Raw genomic sequence first — 26,427 nt, forward strand, 5'->3', positions numbered from 1 at the left:
CTCACCCACCCTACACTCCGATCTCCATCTGATCCGGGGTGGTTCGAACAATGACACAATATATGTGGGAGCCACCCATCAACAGCCGCGCCTCCAAGGGCTAAGGTCTGGAAAATTCAATAAGTCGGTGCAGTAATGACCAAGTACATGTCGAGCTGTAGTGATTTATGGAATTAAGTATGGGAAAGTGTAAATTTAATTTGTAGGTCTGTAAAAGCCATCCAGAGAAGACCCGTGCCACACATATCCTAACACTGTAATTTCCATCAAATTTCCAATGACAAAAGCCCTCCAGCCGCACCATGTGGTCCAACCAGCATCCCTTCAAAAGAGGGGTTTATTCGTCAACCCCCTGTCCCAGCCAGTGAATCAGTTGGCTGCCCTCCACACCAGGAATATCACTCTTGTGACCTCAGAGAGGATGAAGGGGAGCGGTCGGGCAGTTAAATAATGCATCACTTGTGGTCACCAAGATAGGAGAGCTCAAATTGGTATGGTCAGTCATCCACTCACCAGTTAGCACATTGTTGATAACCTGGAGGTGAAACTCCCAGTAATACAAACAGATGCCCACCGCACCAAGACTAGCATCATATACTGAGCAACGACATTTGGTCTGAGTGATCCCTCCATAGAAAGGACCAAGACAGGGCTGCAACCTCGTGAACCAAGCACTTGGGATTTAGAGTGGGAAATTCTGCAGGATATCAAGGAAACAGGGAAGTATCATCATTTTAATCAGTGTGACTCGACCCGAGATGCTAAGAGGGAGGTTATGCCAGGCATATAGGCTATTTTTAGTCCACTTATGAAGGGGGTAAGGTTAAGAAAGCACGTGAGCTCCAGTACTGTTGATATGTGGACTCCTTAATTTTGAAGCTCAGGTTACAAACAAGTACTTCAGACTGCCACTCAAGTGATGCATGATCCCCTTTTAAGGGAATTAAGAGCAACTTCCTCTTGTTTACTCAAAGTTCAGAGTCCTCTTCAAAAAGTCAGAGGATCTCAATAACACTCAGGCCAGATACCGTGGGATTGACGACAAACAGGAGCACATCATCTGCATAAAATGCAATCCTGTCTACCAGCACTCCACTCCATCTCCAGTTCTGCATCTGAGCGTCACAGTGGATTATTCAGGCCAAGATTTCAATGTGGGGAGCCAAGAGGAGTGGAGACCCTTGCCGGGTCCCTCGCTGGAATGGGAATTCACAAGAAAGCATGCCATTGATGAGGACCTGGGCAGCTGGCTGCAAATACAGAAGAACCATCAAGGTACAAAAGCAAGGCCTAACGCCATTAAGGAGCAGCACTGATTAAAGATAACTCCAATTGACAGTGTTTAAGGCCCTTTCAAAGTTGACAAGTAATAAAGCTGTCAACTCCTCAATATTTTAGTATCATGAGGTAGGGCAAAATGTACTCCACAGATACAGTGTCTAGTGCTGCAGTTATGCAAGTCTAGTGCTGCAGTTAGGCATAAAGCCACATTGATCGGGATTGATTAAAGAGTGAAGGACTAACTGCAACCTGGTCGCCAGGATCTTGGATTAGATTTTAATGCCTGTGTTGATTAGGGAAATAGGGTGATAGGAGGCACAGTTCACTGCCAGGTGATCTGATTTAGGGATGACGAGGTCAAGCTCTGGAGCAAAAGACTCTTGTTTCTCAGCCTCTCTATATAGTTGAAGGAGGTGGGATGTGACAGTGTCTCAGAATTTAGAGTAGTACTCAAGAAGACAGCCGTCTGGGCCTTGGGTCTTACCGGTTTTCAAATCTGTTGTGACCAAGGGTCTCAGGGATTCTTCAATGGTAGGAATAAGTCAGGAGCTGACACTTCTAATGGCTATCGGATATAGCATCGCACTACTTTTATCCCCAGGTCCATATACTCATTGAGTTGAGGCACATCAGCATTGGCGGGCCTCATGGAAAGCCAAGTGACGTAGGGATGTCCTGTCTATCTCTATTTGTTGGGTCAGTGCTTTAGTCGCATGTGTCACTATCGTGGACTCTGACTGGGAAAAACATGGTTGGTTATTAGCTTAGCAAGTGGATCAAAGAGGATCCAGTTGCTCAGAAGCAAGAGCCCTCACACACTCAACTGGGTGCCATGCTTCATCCTCCGAGTAGCTCCTCGTTGGGCTGGTGCTGCAACGCCTAACAGGCCCCTGTGAGGGCCACTGTGACTGCAGTATTTTTTAAATGCACAGGGTGAGGCTAACAGATGAGGTGCTCTAAGTGTAGATTAGTTCCCAAGTGCCTGAATTAGAATTCCGCGGATGGGTTACTCTGTCACTCCGGTGGCGCATATCTCGTTCACCAAAATCTAATCCCATGGTATAAAATGGGACTTAGATTGTGGCAGACAAGGTATCTGTTACCTTACCTTTGTGATGAAGTAACCCGTCCACTGAGTTCTAAATCAGGCCCTAGGTGATTTAAAATAACTAGGAGATACCCCAAAAATATTTTAATGAAAGACCTCCCTTGTTATGATTAAAAATAAGAATCATAGCCGCTAGAGGATTCAATGATTTAGATGACTCAAGGTTATATATGTATATCGGTCAACATGTTTCTTGCCATTAGTATCATCAAGGATAATGGCAATTGGTCAGGACCAGTAAACCTAATCTACATATCGGTTTGGAAAGTGTCTTCAACGTCACACTACATTAAGAAACTGTGGATATCTACAGTCATCCTCCAGTCACTCTAAAACCAACCTGACATAAAGAAAAAAGAAAAAGACAAAAATAATAGAAATAACAATCATGTGATGATCTGACAGTTTGTAAAATATTCAATGCTGTCTAATACTTGTCATTAACACAGAGATAACGTGCGTCAGGTGATATTTTGGACACACCATGCAAGTGCAAATTCACAGTGTGACATGGAATAAACACAAGAGAAACAAGACAAATAGGTAGACTGTTGTGGTATCAGAACAATGAGCACCCACGTGAACCAGGCGTCAGCATATGTAGATTGGGTTTACAGGTGTCATAGATTACCAGGTCAATAGAGTGCCACCTGGGTGAAAGCAGAGCAGTACTCAAAGCTGCAAAACAAACTGAAATAATGTACAGGGTAAAGGCTTAGTAATGGCTTAGATCGCATCTCTCATCTGTTCTTGCAAAGCACTGAGAAATGGAGCTTCTAGACTCTGGGGCAAAGTCTTATACTCACGGTCTCATTGCTTTGCAAGTACAGACGAGAGGTGCGATCTGACCCATTACTAAGACTTTACCCCCTAACTTTCTTCAGATCTCGTAGGGTTGGCTAGTGTAGATGAGGCGGTATATAGACGTTCAGCAGATTATATGGTTTCCAGAGTCCAAGCCACCCCCACATAGCAGCCCTGGTGGTCATGTAAAACCTGAGTAACCACAAGGTTTTTGTGAAGGGTGTCGCCACCCCAGGACCCCCTACTGTAGCTTGAGTGATAGACACGATTGTAGCCGAACCTGCGCAGGAAGGAGCAGAGGGTACCTAAGAGATGTGTCTCTTGCAATAATGCAACACCTGGCTGATGGCGGCAGAGAAACTTGAGGACCACAGTGCTCTTAAAATGGTCCAGTAGCCCGTGGACATTCCACAAGGTAAGACTAAACTCCATGATAAGACTGGTTTAGGGGATTGAAGATTAGCAAGTGGGAGCACCATAAACGGCGCACTGAATGACGCAAGGCAAATACGGGAGCAATCATAACAAAAGAAAATAAAACACAGAAAATAAACCCCATTTAGTACCCGCCAACAACAACAGTCCCCCATCTCATACTTCTTCCCTTGAAGCTTGTCACCCAACATCCCTCACCAACATAAACAATATACGTCAGGGTGTTTGAGGTAAACCTTCTAAGATCTATAGCCACAAGTCAAAACACAGAACACACGTCCTGGGTCCAGGGCCAGTAGATATCGATGAAAGGGTATTGAAGGATTACATTTGGTCCCCAAGGAGGTCTCCTCCATCAAAGGCAGCTGCTTCAGTATGCTCCAGGGCTTCTGCAGGTGCCAAGGAAACACGGGGTCTCTCGTCCTCCACCCGGGACCCACCAGTGTCAATCTCCGAGATTCAGTACAAAGTCTCTCCTGCCCTCACTGTCCTTTGGATTTAGGATGGTTTTGCACCAAATTTATGGAGTTGAAGTCATTTTTTGGACGTGTAAACCTACTTTGCGTCAATGAGATGCAAAGTAGGCGTTCTTGTGCAAAAAATGACACTATGGCCTTAGTGCCATATTTATCCCCCCATGCTAAAATCACGCACAGGAGGGAGGAGGGGCCAAAAAAAGGTGCAAAGCTTGCTTTGCACCATTTTTTGACGCCCTGGTCAGGACAGGCATTAGGGGGCCTGTGGGCCTATGGGCCTATGGTGGAACACCATGGAATAAGCCCACAGGTGCCCTCCCCAGGCCCCAGGGACACTCCCACCCACACCAGAGGGACAGCGGAGGATGGGGGACCCTATCCCAGGTAAGTATAGGTAAGTACAGGTAAGTATTTTTTTTTAAGTGCCATTGGGAGCCCTGAAATGGGAGTAGGTGCAATGGCCATGCCTAGGGGACCCTGGTCCTTTGTGCTGGCCATTGGGGTGGTGGGCATGACTCCTGTCTGTTCTAAGTCAGGAGTCATGTGGTATGGATGGTTTTGCGTCAGAAGGTGACTCTAGGCAGGTTAGAGTGATTTTTTTACTCTAACCTGCCTAACGTCATTTTTTGGTGCCAAATCCCCTTCTTCCATACCGCCAGCCACACCCGACTAATGTCATTTTTTTTTTTACGCTAGCCTACCCTTTGCACAGGCTTGCACCATTCCATAAATATGGTGCCCAGCTGCTGCACAGAAATTGTGCAAGCCAGTGCTAAACATTTTGGTGCAAAACTGCGTTAGTGCAGTTTTGCACCAAAAAGTATAAATCAGGCCCATAGGGGCATATTTATATTTGTTTTGCGACAAATTTGTGGCTTTTTTTTCACGCAAATTCGGTGCGAGACTAACTCCATATTTATACTTTGGTGCTGGGCCCGTCTAGCGGAAAATTTATGTAGTTAAAGTCATTTTTTGGATGTGGAAACCTACTTTACGTCAATGAGATGCAAAGTAGGCGTTCCCGTGCAAAAAAAGACCCTATGCCCTTAGAGCCATATTTATCTCCCCATGCTAAAATCACGCACGTGAGGGAGGAGGGGTCAAAAAATGGTGCAAAGCTTGCTTTGCACCATTTTTTAATGCCTGGGTCAGGGCAGGCGTTAGGGGACCTGTGGGCCTATTTCCACTGGCTTGCACCATTCCATAATTATGGTGCCCGGCTGGTGCACAGAAATGGTGCAAGCCGGTGCTAAACGTTTTGGTGTTAAACTGCGTTAGTGCAGTTATGCACCAAAAAGTATATATCAGGGGCATAACATTTTGTACGTTTGCATCGCTTTTACATAAAAAAATGAGGTAAAGGCGGTGCTAACGTTTCATAAATCAGGCCCTAAGTTCCCACACTGATGCCTTTTACAAAGGTAACTAGAGCCATGACTTAAAAAATACAGAAACTGGAGCCATGACCGGCAGCAACCCTGATAATGTAGTGCTTGGCTTCACAAATAGCGTTTATAATGCACCTTTTTCCTGCACCTCAGTCTAGGTGTGTACACTCTGCAATTCCAAAACCGACCCAAATCTGAAAAAGCACTCCAGATATGGGCCCGATAGATACTTTGACAGAGTGTCTTAATCTAACGTGTATCATCCCCTGATATCGTAAAATTGTGATCAACACACACTTTTGTAGGGGCGTACGTTCAGGAGTGGTGTTTGGGGTGCTACACCCCCAATAAATGTATTTTGTGATGAATAGTTGGGTGTAGGTGCTTTCAGTTGGGTATAATGCGGTGTCTGTCGCTTTTTACACACACAGACAAAAATGCACACACACTCTCTCCCTTTCAGTGTTTGAGAATTAAACGTATTGGTTATTTCACAAAATAATGTGCTTTCTCTCACTTAGTACTCTTACCAATCCACATTCATCTCTTTTTCCACTGCCCCTTAAGCTCTTCCCGTGGACCCTGCTTGTCCTATAATGTATTTTAACATTATGTGCCAGCCTCATTGTTGGGCAATCTGAAGCTCACATCCCCTCAATCTTACTGACCAAGCTACGCCCCTGCAGCTCTGCCAATATGTATCTTCGACTTTGCTATTAACAATAGCACCAATAATTCCATCAGGAAACCTCAATCCCAAATTGTGACACGTTGTTCCAACATTGGGACGCACATACAGCAGTCACAAAACACATCAGTTATGACCTGGACCCTCACAGCAGAAACTGTTATCATAGCTATTTTGACCAGCTCCTCATACAAACATTTGGATGGAATGCTAATGATGAAACAATCGAATAAAAAGAGTAATTGTCTCTTCGGTGTTCGGGAATAAAGGAACATGGTAGTTTGCACAATTTTTCCAAGCTGTGGCACCCAACGCTAACTACAACCATGCAAGCTTGTGTTTGTTTCTCATAAATGCTTCATTTTGCCTGCTGATCTAGATCTTGCTTTGTCCATAGTGCTCCAGCTTCAGATGAATCTTATGCATGTGGAGTCTCCAAAGCCTGACCCTTCCTCAAACCCGAAGCACTCCTGTGCTCAACCCCAGCTGAGCAAAAATAAGTAGACTGCAGTGAGCCAAAGGCAGAATCTCTAAGGGAATGACCCAAGGTATGCACGGCTGTCCAAGCAGCACGTTTTCGGTCATGTTTCTGGGGTGCCATTTGCCAATCTCTGTACCTTGGGGATGAGGATCCAGGTCACTATCAGCCTGTGATGCTCTGGGGGTGACTGGGCTCAAAACATTTTGAGTGAAGAAGGGTACAAATCTGTCAAGCATCCCATTCCTCCTCCCAAAACACTCAGCTGCTGCAAGGCTTCAGGTGGTCCGGTGCCTCGTTTGACCAAGGCCTCTGCAGTGTATTGCAGCTCAGAGATGTCACAGTAGCACACTTACTCATGAGTCAGTAATTGGTGCTGAGCTCCACACCCAAAGGTTCCCAAAGGCCCTGATAGACTGGTTAAGTCTCAGCACATGATCAAGATTAGCCAGTAGAAACCTAGTGACTCAGAAAGTCTCAGGTCGGTCAAGCACAGCTATTTCCACTGATATTTTTTCAAAGCCACACAAAAGCAAACCTATAGTCAATATTGGTGCCAGTAAAGTGGTAGCACACTGCTTAAATCAGTAGTTTAGCAAGTATAGGTAGAGTAGGAGCTGTGTAAGCCTCCCTTGCAAAAAACATGAAAGCATTAGAATCAGAAGTGCAAGCCTCCCTGAAGTAAATCCATAAGAAAAATACCAATTCAAAAAGTAGAACACTTGTTTATTTGTTCAAGTCCTGAATAATGAAAGACCCCAGCCGCTCCTGCTCAGCTCCTTCTTTAACTGCCTCCAATCCCCACATTCCAGGCAGTACCGTTCTAAGAGCAGGGAGAGCAGGAAGATACCATTTCACATAACATAAATAAACGAAGCGTAAAGGGGCAAGATATAATTACCTGAACCTTGAATTACAATTTGCATACATAAATGTTTCCCCAACAAACAGAATACCACACCATCTTTCCCCTTCAAACAAATAACTATAAACATATATACATAATATTATTTTGACATTCCTATTGAGATTCCTAAATAACTATTAATATATACACATTATTTTATTTTGACAATTCTATTGAGATTCCATACACGTCCATCATCCAATTTAACCGCTCCTTTATAGACTTTAATAATTTTAAAGACTCTACTAAAGTGAGACTGCCCTCCACCAGTTCTCCCTGGTAATTTGACTTTAACTAACTCCCCTACCCCAAAATGCATCTCCTTTACAGATTTTCTCGCATCATACACAAGTTTTCTTTTCTCCTGACAGGACAAATGCTTACTCCTTGCTGAAACTCTCCTGCCCTCATAATTGAGATGTTCCTTGGTATAATTTTTAACCCACGGTGGATTTATCACAGTGTGAGGTATACGTTTCCTGAACATGATGAACGGAGATTGACCAGTGCTAGTGTGAGGGGTGAACCTATATTCCTCAACCTTCTTCTTCACCATATACTCCCAATCACAATTTAAATGATTAGCTAACTGGATAGTCTCTTTTAATGTTCTGTTGAAGCGTTCTACCATGCCATTGGTTTCTGGATGATATAATGCACTCTTTTTGTGTAAAATCCCTCTTTTCCTCAAGAACTCACACATAAGTTTGGATGTGAATTGAACTCCATTATCGGTCAAAATAGACTTAGGATTACCCTCTCTACTAAATACTTCAGTGAGGAATTCTAAAACAGTCAAAGAAGACACCTCAGAGACAATCTTGACTTCCGGCCATCTAGATAACTCATCCATGAGGACCACCACATACTTCGAATGAGATTTATAATTCAAAGGCCCCAAAATGTCAATAGATACAGAATCCCACACCTCACTGGGAATTTTTTTGAGTATCATGGGTTGAGTTCTGACTTTCAACGATTTATCTGCAACATTACACTCCACACAATCACGCACCCTTCTCTCGATAGATAAATCCATCCCTGGCCACCAATACACTCCCCTAAGTCTTTCTTTAGTTTTGCAGATCCCATGATGACCACTGTGAGCAAGATCCATAATACGTTCACGCAAATTGCACGGCGGGATCAACCTTTCCCCTCTTAACACAATTCCATTTTGAATGGACAATTCATGCCAAATGTTACCAAAACCATCACCTATACTCTCACTTTTATCTAAAACCTTACCAACAGAAAGTAAATCTCTCACACGGGAAAGTTCAACATCATCATCCACTCCTTGTTTCCATTCTTCCTCAGTAACACATCCATCCGTTACAGCACATACTTTCACCTCCTCATCTACCCACCAGGAACTTTCAGGGTCATCTTCTCCCACTCCTTTATTTCTGAGTCTGGATAAACAGTCTGCAGCTTTATTCTCACAACCTGGCACATACTTTACATCGAAAAAATAATCCTGTAGGCCCACAATCCATTTACAAATACGACCTGAAACATTATCCAAACCCTTCTTCTCAAAAATCTCACGTAGTGGTTTGTGATCAGTGCACACCACAAATTTAGTTCCCCACAGAAATTGTTTGAATTTCTTTATAGCCCAAAAAATTGCCAAAGCCTCTTTTTCAATGGTAGAATATTTATACTTCGCTCCACGTAAACTCCTTGACGCAAAAGCAATGGTTATGTTCTCATCACCACTAAGTTGTTTCAAAACACAACCTAACCCTTTCTCAGATGCATCCGTAGTGATAGAGCACGGAAGGCCAGGTTGGAAACTATTTAAGGATTGCGCCGATGACAAGCTCTCTTTCAAGTCATCAAATTCCCTTTGACATTCTGAGTCCCACATGAATACAGATCGACTTTTAAGTAAGTTTCTGATAGCACAAGTTCTTTTAGCTAGATCAGGAATGAACCTAGAATAATATTCCACCATTCCCAAGAACGTCTGCACATCAGACTTACTTTCAGGTACAGTAAGCTTGATAATAGATTTCACTAGATCATCTTTCGGCTTTACACCTTCTGCAGTAATCATGTGTCCAAGGTAAGAGATTTCATTTTTTTAAAACTTACACTTATCCCCTTTAAGAGTTATACCATTGTTCCGGAAAATGTTGAGCACACTCCTCACAGATGTTCTGTGTTGTTCAAGAGTACTGGAGAATATGAGAACATCATCTTGAAAAAATTTCACGAAAGGCAACTCACCAAGAAGCTCATTCATGAGTCTTTGGAAGACCGAAGCCGCAGAACATAGACCAAACGGCATCCGGTTGAATTTATAAACACCAAAAGGAGTGATAAAGGAAGTCAACACTTTAGATTCTTCACAAAGCTGAACCTGGTGATAAGCCGAGCTGAGATCCAAAGTAGTGAAAAATCTAGCATTACCTAACGAACTTATCATTTCAGTTATGTTGGGTAAGGGAAACCTGTCTTCAACTACTGCCTTATTTAAATTGCGCAAGTCCACACACAATCTTATGTCTCCATTGGCCTTAGAGGCAACCACAATGGGTGCAATCCATTCCGCAGCCTCAACTTTTTCAATGATACTTTCTGATTCTAATCTCTGAAGTTCCTTTCTCACATTGTCCCTTACACTAAAGGGTATACTTCTAACTTTGCACATTACAGGTATTGCTCCTTTCTTAAGTACAATGCGATGCTTGTAGCCCTTAACACACCCAATTTTGTTGGAAAATACCTCAGGAAATTCATTCTTGAGATCTTCACCTTCCATACATACCTTCTGCACTTGAACTTGAGGGTTAGCATTAGGATTCAATATAATATTAAGTAATTTTTGATGAGGCCATCCCAAAATCGTGTCACCCACAACAGGAATATATATTTTTCCTTCAATTACGTTTCCCTTGAACGTGATCTTAGCCTCAAAGTACCCTCTTAACTCAATAGGTTTCCCACCATAACTAAACGGCATAACATCCGGAGGGAGAAGAGTCACATTGTTGACAAAGTATTTCAAATAATCTGACTCCGAAATCAGGGTTAACATTGCGCCTGAATCCATCATCATGGAAACCTTGATCCCATTTACATCAGCCTCATCAATGGGATAATCACAATTTACCCTGGCAATACAATTTACATCATTAACAACCTGTAACACAAACGACTTCTCTTCCTCTTCATCACTGCAAGCATACTCAATTTCATTCACTTTTACCATTTTCTTCTCACTTGACTTGCAACATCTAGCAAAATGCCCTCTTTTACCACATTTTTTACATAACATGTTAATTGCTGGACAATCCTTGCTATTGGCTAAGTGTGATGAAGTATTACACCTATAGCATAACAGTTTAGATTTGAGTGATCCAGTCGGTTTCTTTGTTGCCACCTTGGTTTCAACTAACTGGATATCCCTCAAGGCATTTTTAGATTTTCTTAAGTTTTCCATGCAAAGTTCAGAATGTTCAATTTGTTTTGCCACCATTATAACTTCATCCAAATTTGGATCAGCTTTGGACCACAAGGCTTCTCTAATCTTGTCGCTCTTACATTCCAGCATAAATTGGTCCCTAATGCGCTCCTCCAAAGTGTCACCAAATTTACATTTGGCAGCCAATTTACGCAAAGCAGTCACAAAATCCTCCACTGTCTCAGTTTCACTTTGCTTACATTTACCAAAGTAGTACCTTTGTAAAATAATGGACACTTTAGGGAGATAATGTCTATCCAACCTGAGCAAAGTTAATTCAAACTCATTTAAATTTGTGTCGCCTTCCGCTCCATCTGGTGAATCAATTACCGGTAAATTCTCCAAAATCTCCTGACCTTCTGCACCCAGACAATGTTGGAGAATAGAAGTTTTCCGGTCTGCAGATAAATTGCTGCCACAAACTCGAATGTATGTAAGAAAAACCTTTTTCCATTTACTCCATGGTATAGGTGGATCACCAGGTAAAGACAAGAAAAGGGGGGGCGGTGTTATATTCTGCATTCTTTCAGATATACTCTTACTTAAATGCAACCCTTTGAAATGTAAAACTGCCTTAAATGTTAATAATCATGTGTAACAAAGCAGAGCATATCAAAAGAATACATAGTTGAAAACAAAGAGGAAAAAAAAACAATAGTCTTACAGCACTTGCTAGTGAGGTTGCTAAAGCTTGTGCGTTGCCTAGCAACAGAACCTTAATGCTGAGATAGAAGCATTGGCCCAAAGCCAAGATAAATACCCAACTTTTCTTAAACACAATGAAGCAAGGTAATTATCAAGTTCAGCTGAACACTTCAAGACTCATGTTGGCAGGCATCCAAAGTAAATACCAAGCTCGACAATCTTCTTAGAAGCACAGCAGCTATAATAATTGTGAAATGTAAACATTGGCGGGGAGCCAAAACAACATCACAGGGTTAAATCCTTTCTTCCATAGTTTCAGCTGAACACTCTTTTGTTGGTAGGCAGCCAAAATCAATACTGAGCTCCGATGAGCTAATTCTGTTTGAAGCAGGGATAGCACAATGTGTTAAGCTTCAAAGTAAATATTGGCAGGTGGCCAAGATGAAATGAAACTCATCCGAATTCCTTCTCCTCCTCTGTCAATTAATAGGCGAAGGGCAGACAGCCACAGATCCTTCAGTTCTAAGGGCCTTACCAGAGGAAATCCCTTCAGCTTCAGCCGTTGCCTAGGAAACCAGCAATGTCAAACAGCATGAATAGCTCTGGTTTAAAAGCTCAGATGAGAGCAGGTCCTGGGGTCAAAAAGTCACTCGTCGCCAAAATGAAGTAAATCCATAAGAAAAATACCAATTCAAAAAGTAGAACACTTGTTTATTTGTTCAAGTCCTGAATAATGAAAGACCCCAGCCGCTCCTGCTCAGCTCCTTCTTTAACTGCCTCCAATCCCCACATTCCAGGCAGTACCGTTCTAAGAGCAGGGAGAGCAGGAAGATACCATTTCACATAACATAAATAAACGAAGCGTAAAGGGGCAAGATATAATTACCTGAACCTTGAATTACAATTTGCATACATAAATGTTTCCCCAACAAACAGAATACCACACTCCCTTTCTTAAAACATGTGCCTTACTGGCAGCAGTGGGTCGAGCCTGACAACAACAAAAACTAGGGCTAAAGCTAAATCACTGTCCTAGTAGTATTGCCACAGGCCCTAAAGTAAGCAAGGAAAAGGGGCCCTCAACCCTTTGGTTGAGTACAAAATACAGTGTTAATTAGGGTGCAATTGGCACCCTCACCCTGGTCCCTGGAGCCACTGCACCTGCTGCACTATTGATAGCACTGCCCCTCAGCTAGATGAAAACGTATCAAAGGGGAGGGTGTGAATGTCTGCCAATCTGACACCTTCAGTCACTTCAGCCAGTCCTGATGTTATAAAAATCAAAATATGGGTCCAAAATGTATAAGTTTGTTGGATGAAAGGGTATGAGTGTTTGAAGGCATCACATATGAAACAAGGTCATTTAAAAGCTTTCTGTGTCTTCTAAAAGTCTAAGAAACGTGCCTGGTATTCTCCTTTAATTAAAAATGTCAAACTGCAACAGCAAACACACCTACTGACAGTGTCATCCAATTAGTTCAATTTTAATTTTTCAAATCAGTATTTTGAGCTAATTAACAAATCTCTGCAAGCTTGAACATAAATTATTCTTATGAATCCAAAAGAAAGGGTTCAGATTTTGTGTCAGGGTTGAACCACTTTTGTAGCATAATGCAGATGCAAAATCCATGTTGGGATTTATCAAGACACACAAATCAAGATTTGCGTGACTGCATGGGATTTTGTCCCAAAAGTGTTGCAACACAGCGCATAATGCAGCACACATAGAAAGAGGAATACAGCTTTAAGAATAGGTTTTGTGCAGGAAGGTGCGACTTCCTGCACAAAAACTATTCTGACCACAACCAGCCCCTCTCACGCCATGGCGCATGATTGCCTGTGCTAGTGCTATGGCTGAAGTAAATGACCTACAAGGGGATCATTTACAAGAAATACTGTAAATAAGTAAGTATTTATGTGTTTAGTGGTCTATAACACAATGAACTACGTTAGAGCTACGTAGCCACAAGTGTGCCAGAGCTACGAAAGAGCAGAACTGTGCCACATCATAGCGATATGACGCAGTTCTGCTCTCTTCCTTTGACACAAAGAAGCGCAGCAACTTCCCTTGCTGTCTTGCTTCAAAGTTTAGCAAATCTGGCCGTAAATATGTACATATTTATGAACATTACGCATTTTCAATCTTTTCAGTGCTCTAACAGGAGAAGGGGCTGACAAACCAGCAAAACTGATCTGGTGTGTCTAGCTCTGGCAGGAGGCAGGGTCGGACTAGCCTATGTGGCAATCTGGCAGTGACCGAAGGGTTGGCCTCACAGATCTTTGTAAGGGTTAGTTTTTGACTGTTTGTTGGCTTGTTTTATGGTGTGGTGGGCCTGTTTGTACTTTTGATTTCCCTGATAATACACAAACATTGTCTGCAGCAAGCACAAATGCATTTAAGCTACAAACACTCTGCAACAAGCACAAATGCATTCAATCTCCATAGCTTTAAAACACCGATACTGCACATCTTTACAAGTTCAAAACTGCCCCAATTTGCACATGTGGGACACTTTTTAGGTTTCGCCTGCACAGCGCTTTGCTTGCAAATTTTCTTGTATGTAAAAAAAGAAAATAAAAGGGACTTAATGCCCGCCCATTACTTCCCTTTACTTACCATTGGCTGGCTTCCATGTCACTTTTATTTACTATTGGCTGGCTCCCACATGGTTCTCACATCACTTTACTTAACATTGGCTGCCTACCACATGACTCTGATGTCACTCTTGTTTCATTGCTTCCTATTGGTCAGCGCCTCCTCCTCACCTCCATATTCTTCCTGGGTTTGCGTCTTTGTCCTGCCGTCCTGTCACAGAGTCTGGGGCAAGAACTGCTTGTGATGGCCGGTCTCCTTCCACTGCAGACTCCACCAGGTTCTTTTTGTCTATCTTCACGCCATCCCAAGTACCAACAGTATCAATTCATGTTATTGTCTCATCTCACTCCTTGATTCCATGGTTAAAGTGACTGGGAGAATCTTGTTGAATCACCTGATAGAATGGGCTGAGTCTAATAATATACCTTCCAACCTCCAATATGGGTTTCAAAAAGGCCTGGGGAGAGTAGTGCAAGGTTTAAATCTTAATCTATTTCTTGGCAAGTATACTTTTACGAAGAAGGGGCAACTGTTCTTAGCTTTTGTAGATTTATTGAGCGCCTTCAACAGCGTCCTGCTAAATAAACTATGGACCATTCTATCAGAGCTAGGGGTGGACCTACGGATCATAGACTTCCTTAGAGATCACTACTCTGAAGGTAAGGCAAGAGTACACTATGGTCTCAATAGTGAATGCGCCAGACCTTTGATCTTGGGAGGGGGTCAGTCAATACTGTGTACTCAAACCTTTTTTATTTACCCTTTACATTATTAGTTTAGAGACTGCTTTATGCAGCACCTGTACTGACGCCCTCAGATCGGCCATAGACCCATACTGTGTCTATTTTACACTGACAACGATGTGCTCGTTTCCCACACTCCACAGGGTCTGCAGCAGTTGCTCAATGGCTTCACAGACTTTATGGCTGGTCTTCATTTATCTGTTAATAATATAGGCAAAACTTTTGTTATAAAATGCAGAGGTATAAGCAGAAGTGTCATGATTTCAGGATAAATAACATCAAGTTAAGTTTCACTCTGACCTTCGGCTATCTTCGTATTTTATTCGATGATCACGGGGCATGGACTCCAGCCATAGGAAACTGATTGCAATATTTTAATAAATCTATTTCTGCACTTCTTAGATTTTCCAGTAAGCTAGGTGATAAACCAAAATATTAACCATCTTTAATTCCAAATTCATATCCATAGCCCTTTATGGGTCGGGTATCTGGGGCTTCAAAAATGCCATCCAGCTCCAGACACGACAACACATTTTTTAAGAAACTTCTGGCCGTCCCTAGCTTTGTTTGCCATGCAGAATTAGGGGCCCTGTTTTTAACTGACTTCATCAACAAACAACCTATTTTATTGTGGCATAAGGTTTGTCGTATAATGGGAGGGTGAAGAGTGGAGTGTTGTAGAGTGGAGTGGCAGAGAGTGTTATGCATAGGATTGGCATAGTGTGGAGTCACGTAGAGTGGCATCCAGTGGGGTGGCATACATTACAGTGGACTGATGCAGAGTGCATTGGCGTACAGTGTTGCAGAATATAGAGGCGTAGAATGCAGTGACATTGAGTGCAGTGGCATACAATTCAGTGGCATACAACGCAGGGTCCTAGAATGCAATGGCATAGGTTAAAGTGGTGTAAAGCAGTGCATAGTGCACCGGTGCAGAGTAGAGTGGCATAGAGTGCAGTGGCATAGAGTAGACTGGCACAAAGTAGGGTGGCACAGGGTGCAGTAGTGTAGCGTGGCATAGAGTGCAGTGGTGTAGAATGCAGAGTAGGTTCAAGTGGTACACAGTGCAGTGGAATAGAGTGCAGTGTAGAGTTGAGTGGCATAGAGTGGTGTAGAGTAGCGTAGAGTGGTGCATTGTAGAGTATAGTGGTGTAGAGTGCAGTGGCATAGAGTGGAGTGATGCAGAGTAGAGTGGCATAGAGAACAGTGGTGTAGAGTCGAGTTAAGTGGCGTAGAGTGCAGTGGTGCAGAGTAGAATGGTATAGAGCTCAGTGGCAGAGACTGCAGTTTTGCGGAGTAGAGTGTCATAGAATGTAGTGGTTCAGAATCGAGTAGAGTGGTGTAGAGAGCAGTGGCATAGATTACAGTGGTGCAGATTAAAGTGCACTGGCATAGAGTGCAGTGGTTTAGAGTAGAGAGGTGTAGAGTGCAGTGGCATAGAGTGGAGTGGTGTAGAGTGGTGTAGAGTGCAGTGACGTAGAGTAGATTATTTCAGAGTAGAATGAAGTGGTGTAGAGTGGAATGGTGCAGGGTTGAATGCAGTTGTTTAGAGTGGCATAGAGTGTAATGGCGTAAAGTGATGTAGAGTGCAGTGGCACAGAGTGCAGTGGTGCAGAGTAGATAAAAGTGGTGTACAGGGAATTGGCATAGAGTGTGGGGGAATTCTGATATATTCTGAAAAACTTGCACAGTTCATTTAAATGTCGTCATGTGCTAGAAATTAACTCTTTCCTATCCCCAGTATCCAGCAATATTTTCACATAAATCCTCTCACTTTGAAGTCAGAGAAAGAAAAGTAAACAACAAACTCCCTCAGAAGACAGCGCCTGATATTTGACCTCGTTCTTTGAATGCACAGCAAAAGTGATGTGATAAGAACAAGATTTACAGGCCTGTTTACCGAAAAGGAGCACTTGGAAGGATACTGTAAATACAGTTTGGGCAAGAGAAGGGACACACACAGGCTGGACAGCCTAAAAGAAATAAAGCCAGCAAATTGAAAGCAAGGACATTTGAGTTACAAACCACAAAGCCAGTGGCAAGCAACAGGCAGAATACATTCTCAGGGAAGCTTTTTGAATGTCCCCAATATGTCTTTAGCAAACTAGACAGCTGCACTGTCTGGTAGGCTTTGACTTAAAAATACACGTCACTTTCCCTACTGCACTAAACAGGATTCAAGTCATGGGTCTCTGATTGCACACCTAGGCACCTGTAGTAATCGCATTAACCAATAGAGGTTTCATAACATAAAATAGTGCATTTCCCACTGATTAGTTTAACTTCAATTTATTTTTCATTTAAGCTGTGAGTTATTTGATATGTAATGGTAAAAGATCAACAAAATGATAACAGAATATTTTGTTGTTTTTAGCCTTGCCTTTGATTCCGCCTCTGCGCTCCCTGACCCTGCCCCCACTGCAGGATCCATACTATATTAATGCACTTCGACCACTGCCTTGAATAGCTATGTAATGGGTGAAAAAGTCAGTGATATTAGCTTTTCATGTTCTCTTCTGTTGCTCTTGTCTCTGCTGAGACAACTCCCCAGGTACTCAATACTTTCTGATATTCTTGGCGGACCCATCTTGTCTGAACTTAGGAATTGTCCCACTTTGTTTATCAAGTTCTTAACAACAACCCTTTAAATCAGTTGCTGTGGATCTTCCATCTGATCTTGATTTCATTCTCCTCTTTTAATCTCTTTGATTGGTAGCCTGGGCTCCTATTTATGAGCTAAATGTAAAGTCTAAGACGTATACTCTAGTGCCGTGAGACTACAGATAAGTTGTGGGTACCTCACATCCTGACATTAGGTGTGAGACAGTCGCCCACACCATCTGCTCTGCCTCATTCATTCTTTTTAGGTTTAAAGTCCACTGGAGGTTGAGGTGAGACAAATGTTTTTGTTCAACTTGTTCAAAGTAGCATAAGGTTACTTAATTTAAAGTTTCCCAAACTGTTTGCTATGGGTATTCAAGTGTTTAGAAACACAGTCAAGATGTTGCTATTGCTTCTCTCCAACAAAGATTGGGTACACTTAGGTAGGGTTGATGGCCTTGACACTGTGCTTAAGTGCATTTATTTACTACTACAAAAGGACATAATGTGCCACCTGAATGTAGCATACCAGGAGGCAATCACAAAAAGACTATAGCAAGTAATAAAGCCCAGTCTCAGTGTGAGCTGAGCACTGGTGGGCCAGGGGTATATAAACAAAAGGCAGGGGTAGTTCTCAGGGTGGCACTATCTGCAGCCCTTGCGTAGATCTCGTGGGGCCTTCTCTCGTCTTCCAGCAGGGCCCATGTGCCACTGGTGACCATGCATCAGATGATCAGCCCAGATTAAGGTGGCAACTTTATTTGTAACTTGCTGCGCTGCCACACAACAGGTGCTGCACCCACACAACCCTTGCAGTGCTCAGTGCAGTGTCGTGCTGACAGGATCCTGCATCTCAAGTCCTGCCAGCTCAATGCATAATCTCAGCCACTCAGGAGGGGGCAGGTGACACGCATAAATGTGTATAACAGAAGCTAAAGTAATTAACTACTGCCACTCAGTCATGCATGTTTGCGAAGGAAGGCACCAGGTGCAGCTCCTCCGCTATGGGAGATGAGACACAGACGTTCAGATGGCCTGTAATTCTGTGCTCTTCCACAGCCCTCTGCAGCAGACTAGAATGCAGCAGGAGAGAAAGTGAAACCAACTCTGCTGCTGTTCCTGGAGATGACTGGACTGTGTTCTCGAGTCTCCTGTTAAAGGGTGTCACTCCAAAGTGCCTCAGCTTGCATGGACCCCATGCTGTTCTTTGACATTTTTATCAGACCATGAAGGAGCTCATCCAACCAGCCCTCTTTGAAATTATTTATTTTACATGGTTTCCCTTTTCTCCGAGTGGGGCCTGTCCCCACCGGGAATGGCAGCGGGGTGTGTATTACTCCCCTGACCACTACCCAACCACCAGCAGGACTTGAAAACAATTCCAGAACGCTATGGTGTGCTCCCTTTTCCTCCAGGTATCGCCCCATGTTTTCGCACACCATCTATCATTCCAGTACAGTCCAAATCCTTCAGCCCTGGAAGTGTCAGAAAATAGTCTGACGCTCCACTCATGCTGCTCAGGGGGTACTCACATCTTTACCTCATTGTAGTCATACAAACATCCAATCCAGATTTGCTCCTTGTGATCTCAAATTGTTAGCCCAGAGCAGTACACATGGCCTATGGTATAGGATCCGATAGTGGTCAGTGAATCCTCCTTTTAAAGCTGCTGCAGCTTCCATGTTTGGCATGTTTCAGTATTTCTCCAGCCACAGGCCATCACTCCCAGCTTACTTGGTGTATTGGCCCTTTCCCACAATCCCTTTCTGACATCCTATTCCCTACCCTTCCTTGTGGCCTCTGTCCTACAAACCAGTGCAGCAAAGGAGGCTGCATCTGTAGCACTCCTATCTGAATCGGCCGGGGCATCCTGAAGCTGTTTTTTGTGTCCGTCTTGCCTGAATGGGAGTGTGTGGCAGTGGCAAACCACTCACTATGTGAGCGAATGGTATTGCTCTTGTCTGGATCATATACTGCAACCAAAGCTCTTTGTCCACCTCTTCTCATGACTATTATGGGTCCAAAACACTTCTTGGCTTGAACACTTCATCATAACAAAGGCATGCCAGAGCCCCAAAACATAGGTGTGCCGTCCAGACCAAGTCCATGTACTTAAATAACACCATGACGCATTCTGGGTATGTCTCACACATGATGTTAGCATAAGTCCTGATCGCTGCCGTCCATAAGTCTTTATTAGTAGGAACCCTGGACCTGCTTGCCAACTTCCTTTCCTCTGGCTTTGATCCCTCTTTACTACACATTCCCCTATATATTAATTTGAAAATGCAAAAAATATTCACTGGGCATCACTTTACTGGGCAGTGGTGCTGCAATTCCCCTTCCCTCCTTTCTTCTGATTATCCATCTCTTAGCCTTCACTTTTTTCTGTTGGTCCCACCGTCTCTGTTGGTCATTCCTCTGCAATCCAACTACCTCTATTCACCCCTCAACTCTGGCTCTCGCCACTCTGCATCTGCCCTTTCAGGTTCTCTGTCTACCACGTGTGACTGCAACCTGTGTGCTGCTCACTTCCTTACCCCAGCCATTTTTCTTTTTCAAATATTTCTCCCTGCTCACCCATAATTTCCCCACAAACCTCTGCATTGCTGCCCTGTGAATCACTCTCCTGCACCCACCTTCTGTTCTACTGCTCTCCTCTCCTTCCACACTAGATGCTTCCTCCCCTTCCCAGGCTGACCACCAACTATCCCCATACGAATTTGACGAATTTGCAGGATCTTGCACCATGGCTTGCGGAGGTACTTACTGCCTCTACTCTTGTCCTTGGCAGTGCTCCCTTCCTCACACCATCCCATCCGATTGAAAACTGACCCTCCAGACCCTTTTTCATGTTGCCCCTCTCCCAGCCTACTGTACCTCTGACAGGCACCTTGGGCAATTTGCCCTTCTCTTGTCTGGCATGTTTCCACTGATGCCATCCTCCTTTCCGTCCCCTTGCCAGCCATTCTTATGACCGGTGTAAGAGCATAAAACTTTAGCTTTATTTTTCACATATGTAATAATATTCATATTTTGATATTATTAATTATTATGTATTCATTTTAATGTTAACTTGAGAACTGAGATCGACTAAATGGCCACCATCATTCGTAAGGCCTAGTTTTTGTTTTCTATGCTAACTTTAGCTGATGAAAGTATTCTGTCTTTTCTTCTTTGCTAAAATAAATGTCAGAATTAAACATGTTTTACTGGCCCCTGTTGGACTGAAGCAGAAGTAAATACAGGGTCGTTGTGAAATGTTATCTGTATAAAATGTTTCTAATATGTTCTGTTTCCTAGTTGCATTTCCGTAGCCTGACTGACTTCATTCATTGTATTCGTATATTTTGCCTGTAGTTATGTTTCTAACCTATGTTCTTTTCCTCGAGGAAGATAATGGCGTGAAGAAAATGTTCCATATTTTGTAATCACTATCCGATGACAACGTAATTGGAGTTATAGAACTAAAGAGTCTACAGATACAACGGAAAAAGGGAAGAAGAAATAACAAATGTATTAGTTTGAGTTTCATCAATGGAATAACAGCAAATAGAAAGGCTTAGAGCTAACATTTTATATAATTTGGATATCTGTTAGTGTTCTGATTGGACATAATGTTCTCACCCTATTTATTTAGACCAATCAGTGTATTTAACAAGTTTAATTTACTGTTTAGTCACCATTGATTATGGGCCATTTGTTCTCTGTTTGTGACCTGACGTGTATCCTGAGTTCCAGAGATTTTATTTTTTATGATGTCACTTTGACATTTCGTACTTTGTCAGATAGTCTACTGACAATTCTGGTGTTTATTACTTTCTGAGTTCACTTATATTTCAATGGTTTAGTAACCTTATAGTCTAAATTCTAAACAATACCCCTTACCTTGTACTTTTACCGATCCTGATGTCCGATGTTGCTGTCCCCCTGATGAAGTAGACATTGTTGCTGAATTCCTTAGTGATTGGGTAAATGTATGAAATGCGTATTGTTATTTGCCTTTTGTTTTTCAGGTACCAACTGCTGATAATATAATACTGCTGCTATTTTTGATAGTGCCTTAGCTAGATGTTTTCTAAATTCATGCTACAAAATTCTTTTACATGAAGTCCAATATGTTAATCCAAATTAGTAGTTAGTCAGGTGTCTTTCTCAGATTCCTGAATGGTTATTGATTTTACCTCAATGTATTCAATTTCTCTTGCTCAGATTCTATTTCTATAGTTTTATGTAATAACCATTGAGACATTGGCCCTCATTACAACCCTGGTGGTCGGTGTTAAAGTGGCGATAATAACGCCAACAGGCCGGCGGTTAAAAAAATGGAATCACGACTATGGTGGAAACCACCAACAGAGATAGCCACTTTAACACTCCGACCACCACGGCGGTAGCAACAAACACTGCGGCGGTAACCGCCAACAGACAGGCGGAAGACAATGTACCACCAACACTATTACAAGGCACCAATCCGCCAGCTTTTCCAGGGCGGTACCAATGCCATCAAAAGCACGACGGAAACAGTACACAGAAGGGAAAACACTCACCTCTCGACAGCCAAGGAAGAACTAGGACGCCAAGGAGCCCGAATTGCAGATCCTACCCATGTTGCTGTATCTATTAATACACCATGAAGTGGAAAGAAGGCGGCTGCGTGACGACGATTGTGAGTACTGCACCTAGCACACAGGGGATGGGAGGATGGAAAAGCGAGTGACACACACATGCAAAACGCAACACCCTGTATAGGGGCGTGGGCGTTGGGTTCAATAGTACAGAGGCTCAGAGTCAGTTGGTAAGTGTTTATACGGCTGAAGCCAAGGTTTATTGGTTCACCGGGGAAAAAATATAAAAAAATTGAAGGAAGGAGAATAACCAAAAAGAAAACGTATTAATTAATCTTCTTCCATAGTCTTTTCACCGGCCCGGAAGTCTTTGGTTTAGGGCTGGGGTGGATGGTATAGATTCTCAAGATTTCCTCCTGTTCTTCTCATAGGTGGTGTTCTGCTGACGGCTTCTTCCCTGGACGCCCGTGGACTCTCGACAGAACAACAAGGTCTCGGTGAGTGGAATGGTAAGTTACTATCTTTCTTATTTATTATTCTAGGGGAGGGGTGTGAGGAAAAAGAAACGATGGGAGTGGTGTTGTTATGGGGTTTTGGTTATAAAAATAGAGAGAACAAAGACCTGGGTGATTACGGGGCTGTGTCAGAGTAGAGGAGGGGTTTTGACATGCTCTGTGGCCCCCGAGCTCCCAGTTCCCCAACCCAGGCTGCTCTGTTCCCCTTTTATCCTCCCCAGTTCCTTTACCCCACCATTCCCCTCCCTCCGACCCCCTTATTGCGAGTATCCCTGAACAGGCTCCGTACCTTGTATAGCCACGACCCTCCTGGGTCGTGGCGGATCCTTCGCGTTCTCGGGAGCTTTCCCTCCAGCGCGAGGACAGGTCTCCTGCTTCTTCCCTTGTTCCCCGTTCTCCACTGGCTCCACGCTCTTTTCTCCTTTAGGTCGCTCGGCTCCTACTCCTGTCGGCGGTTCTCCGTCAGCTCCGGCGTCCGTCGTTATGGCGTCTTCCTTCCTTTTTGTGTCGGCAACCTGGAAGTCCGGTTGCGCGTCTCCGTTCACTCCCCATGCGTCTCCATGACGACGCGTAGTAGAGAGTGAGGAGAGACTTCGGCGTCGCCAGGGCTGCATCTCTGTAGGCGAGGTGCACGACACCCGCCTACACACCCCCACCCACAACAACACACACACACATATCCAATAACATCACAGATACACCCCGTCACCCCCTGGAAGAACACAAGAACCAAACAAAATGAGTTTTATTCGAGCAATCAGATAGACCAAGAGAACAGCAAATAATCTGTATAGACAAATATTTACAGTACACAAGTCCGTACACTGTCCCATGAAATGTCCGTGGACCAGTGGTCCCAAAAAGCATGGGCGAAGCCCACACATGACACCTGCCTAAAAACGGAGAGAACACTGCAGGGGCATCAGGTCGGAAAAAAACAGGCACCTCAGGGGGGATGGGAGGGGGGCACCTCAGCTGGTTGATGGTACGACGCCACTGCTCCTCGAGGGGTCTCCATGCCCACTGCCTGGTCCTGGGGAGTGCAAAGCCACAGTCTCCCTAGTGGGTGGTTTGCCCACTGCTTGCTCCTGGAGAGTGCAAAACCACAGTCTCTCAAGTGGGTGGGTTGCCCACTGCTTGGTCCTGGGGAGTGCAAAGCCACAGTCTCTCAAGTCTCTCAAATGGGTGGTTTGCCCACTGCTTGTTCCTGGAGAGTGCAAAGCCACAGTCTCTCAAGTCTCTCAAGTGGGTGGTTTGCCCACTGCTTGCTCCTGGGGAGTGCAAGGCCACAGTCTCCAAGTGGATGGCTTCTCCACTGGTTTTGGAGGGGGCTTTGTGCCCAGAGTGCTTCATCCTGCCAAGGACTGGGTTAGTCGATACCTTTCTCCACTGGTTCTGGAGGGGGCTTTGTGCCCAGAGTGTTTTATCCTGCCAAGGACTGGGTTAGTGGATGCCTTTCTCCACTAATTCTGGAGGGGGCTTTGTGCCCAGAGTGCTTTATCCTGCCAAGGACTAAGTTAGTGGATGCCTTTCTCCACTGGTTCTGGGGGGGGGCTTTGCACCCAGAGTGCTCCATCCTGCCGAGGACCGGGTTAGTGGATGGCTTTCTCCACTGGTTCTGGAGAGGGCTTCGTGCCCAGAGTGCTTTATCCTGACAAGGACTGGCTTAGTGGATGCCTTTCTCCACTGGTTCTGGAGGGGGCTTTGTGCCCAGTGATGCTGCACCGGGGGTGTGGCAGTTGACTTCATCTCACCTGTGTGTCTCAGCCATGCGATGTACCTGGAACAGGTAGCACAATACTCCAAGGAGGCAGACCCACACTCCATCCTGCGGCAACATAGGCTGCCAATTTCTGGTTCATGTCAGTGCTGGAGGTGGTGTCTCAAGTGGCGTGTCCAGGATCCAGGATGTCACCTTGCAGACTCTGACGGCTGCACACTGGGGATGGGGCTGACGTCCGACAGAGTGGCATCGGCTGTGCACGTGCCAGTGTTGATGGTGGTGCAGGTGGCGGTGGCTGCGGCGGAGATGCTGCCAGTGCTCGCCGTGGTGCAAGTGACTGTTGTGGTGGATGGAGACACCATGCCGTCTCCGGCAGCCTCGGATGGCTGATCCTTGGGGAGGTTGCTGCAGACTGGCGTTGTGGCAGCGGGGGTGCAGGTGGCAGTGCAGCTGGCGGTCGGAGCGGCGGTGGTGACTGTGGTGCATGTGGCTGATGATATGGTTGTCACCAGACCCTCACCAGGAGACATCGTGCCCAGAGGCTTGTGGCCCTTCCCCATCTTGACAGTCACTGCAGGGACCTTGGCACTGTCCACTCGGTGTTTGGGCGAGGCCTTGCTGGGTGGGTGGTGTGACTGTCCCCTGCTGGAAGCCGGACCCTTTTTGACCTTTGCAGGTGGTGGAATAGGGTGGTCCTTCTTTTCTGTCGGTGGCACACTGGCAGCTCTGACGGGTGCCCCCTTAGACCTTACTGGAGTAGCAGGGACCACAGCGGATACAGATTTTGTGGCTGAGGTGCTGGGCTGGGATCTAGACATCTTTGCCCTAGGGGGAGGATGGGGGGGAGGTGTAGTGGAGCGGTCACAGTTAGCTAGGATTTTTTTTTTTTACACATTGGGATGGGAAGATGGAGGGGGTGTGGGATTGGAGGAAGAGGTAGTGGTTGTAGGAGGTGTACGTCTGCTGAGTTTGGGTGGAGGTGCATGGGTTGGAGGCTGTTGTGAGGTGGATGGCTGTTGAGTGGGTGTGTGCCTGCGTTTGTGTAGTTTGGGAGGAGGGCTCACAGACACACTGGGAGAGGACACAGGGGATGTGTAAATGGTAGTGAGGGTGGTAATTGCACATGAGCGGTGTATAGTGATGGGCGTGCTGGTGGTGGAGGCAGTGGCGGATGATGTAGTGCATGCAGGAGTGAGTGGAGACGAGTCTGGGAGAGAGGTGGAGGACGTGGAGGAGGGGGACACAGTGGAGGCAGTGGATGTTGGTGTGTCTGCATGGGTATGGTGCTTGTGTGGGTGCCTGTGGGATGTGTGGTGCTTATGTTTGCCTGAGCCACTTTTGTGTGTTGGAGTGTGTGCATGCTGGTCTGATGGTGTGCTTGGGATAGGCTGAGGTAGAGGGGATTGGGTCTGGGTAGTGGAAGTTGGAGGGGGGAGGCTGGACACAGGGACAATGGCTGCCATCAGTGCTGAGGCCAGAGCCTGAAATGCTCTCTGTTGGGCCGCCACGCCAGAATGAATGCCCTCCAGGTATGCATTTGTTTGCTGCGAATGCCTCTCGACACCCTGGATGGCATTCAGAATGGTTGACTGTCCAACAGTGAGGGATCTCAGGAGGTCAATAGCCTCTTCACTGAGGGCAGCATGGCTGACTGGGGCAGGGCCTGAGGTGCCTGGGGTGAAGGAGATGCCCACCCTCATGGGTGAGCGGGCACAGGAAACACGCTGAGGGGCTGCTGGGAGGGCAGTACTGGTAGAGGGAGTGGTGGCTGTACCTGTTGTTGGGGTGGGCACAGAGGTGCCCGCCACCGCTAGGGAGTTTCCATCAGAGGAGTCGCTGTCGGTGGTGTCCCCTCCTGTCCCCGTCGTGGAGCTCCCCTCATTCTCCGTCCCACTGGTGCCTCCAGACTCCGTAGATTCACCCTCCAGGGCCATGTGGGATGCAGCTCCCTCCGTCGCCGGTGCCTCTGCTCCTCTGCCAGATGATGCTAATGCACACA

The sequence above is a fragment of the Pleurodeles waltl genome, chromosome 3_1, assembly GCF_031143425.1.
Source record: "Pleurodeles waltl isolate 20211129_DDA chromosome 3_1, aPleWal1.hap1.20221129, whole genome shotgun sequence".
Classification (NCBI taxonomy): domain Eukaryota; kingdom Metazoa; phylum Chordata; class Amphibia; order Caudata; family Salamandridae; genus Pleurodeles; species Pleurodeles waltl.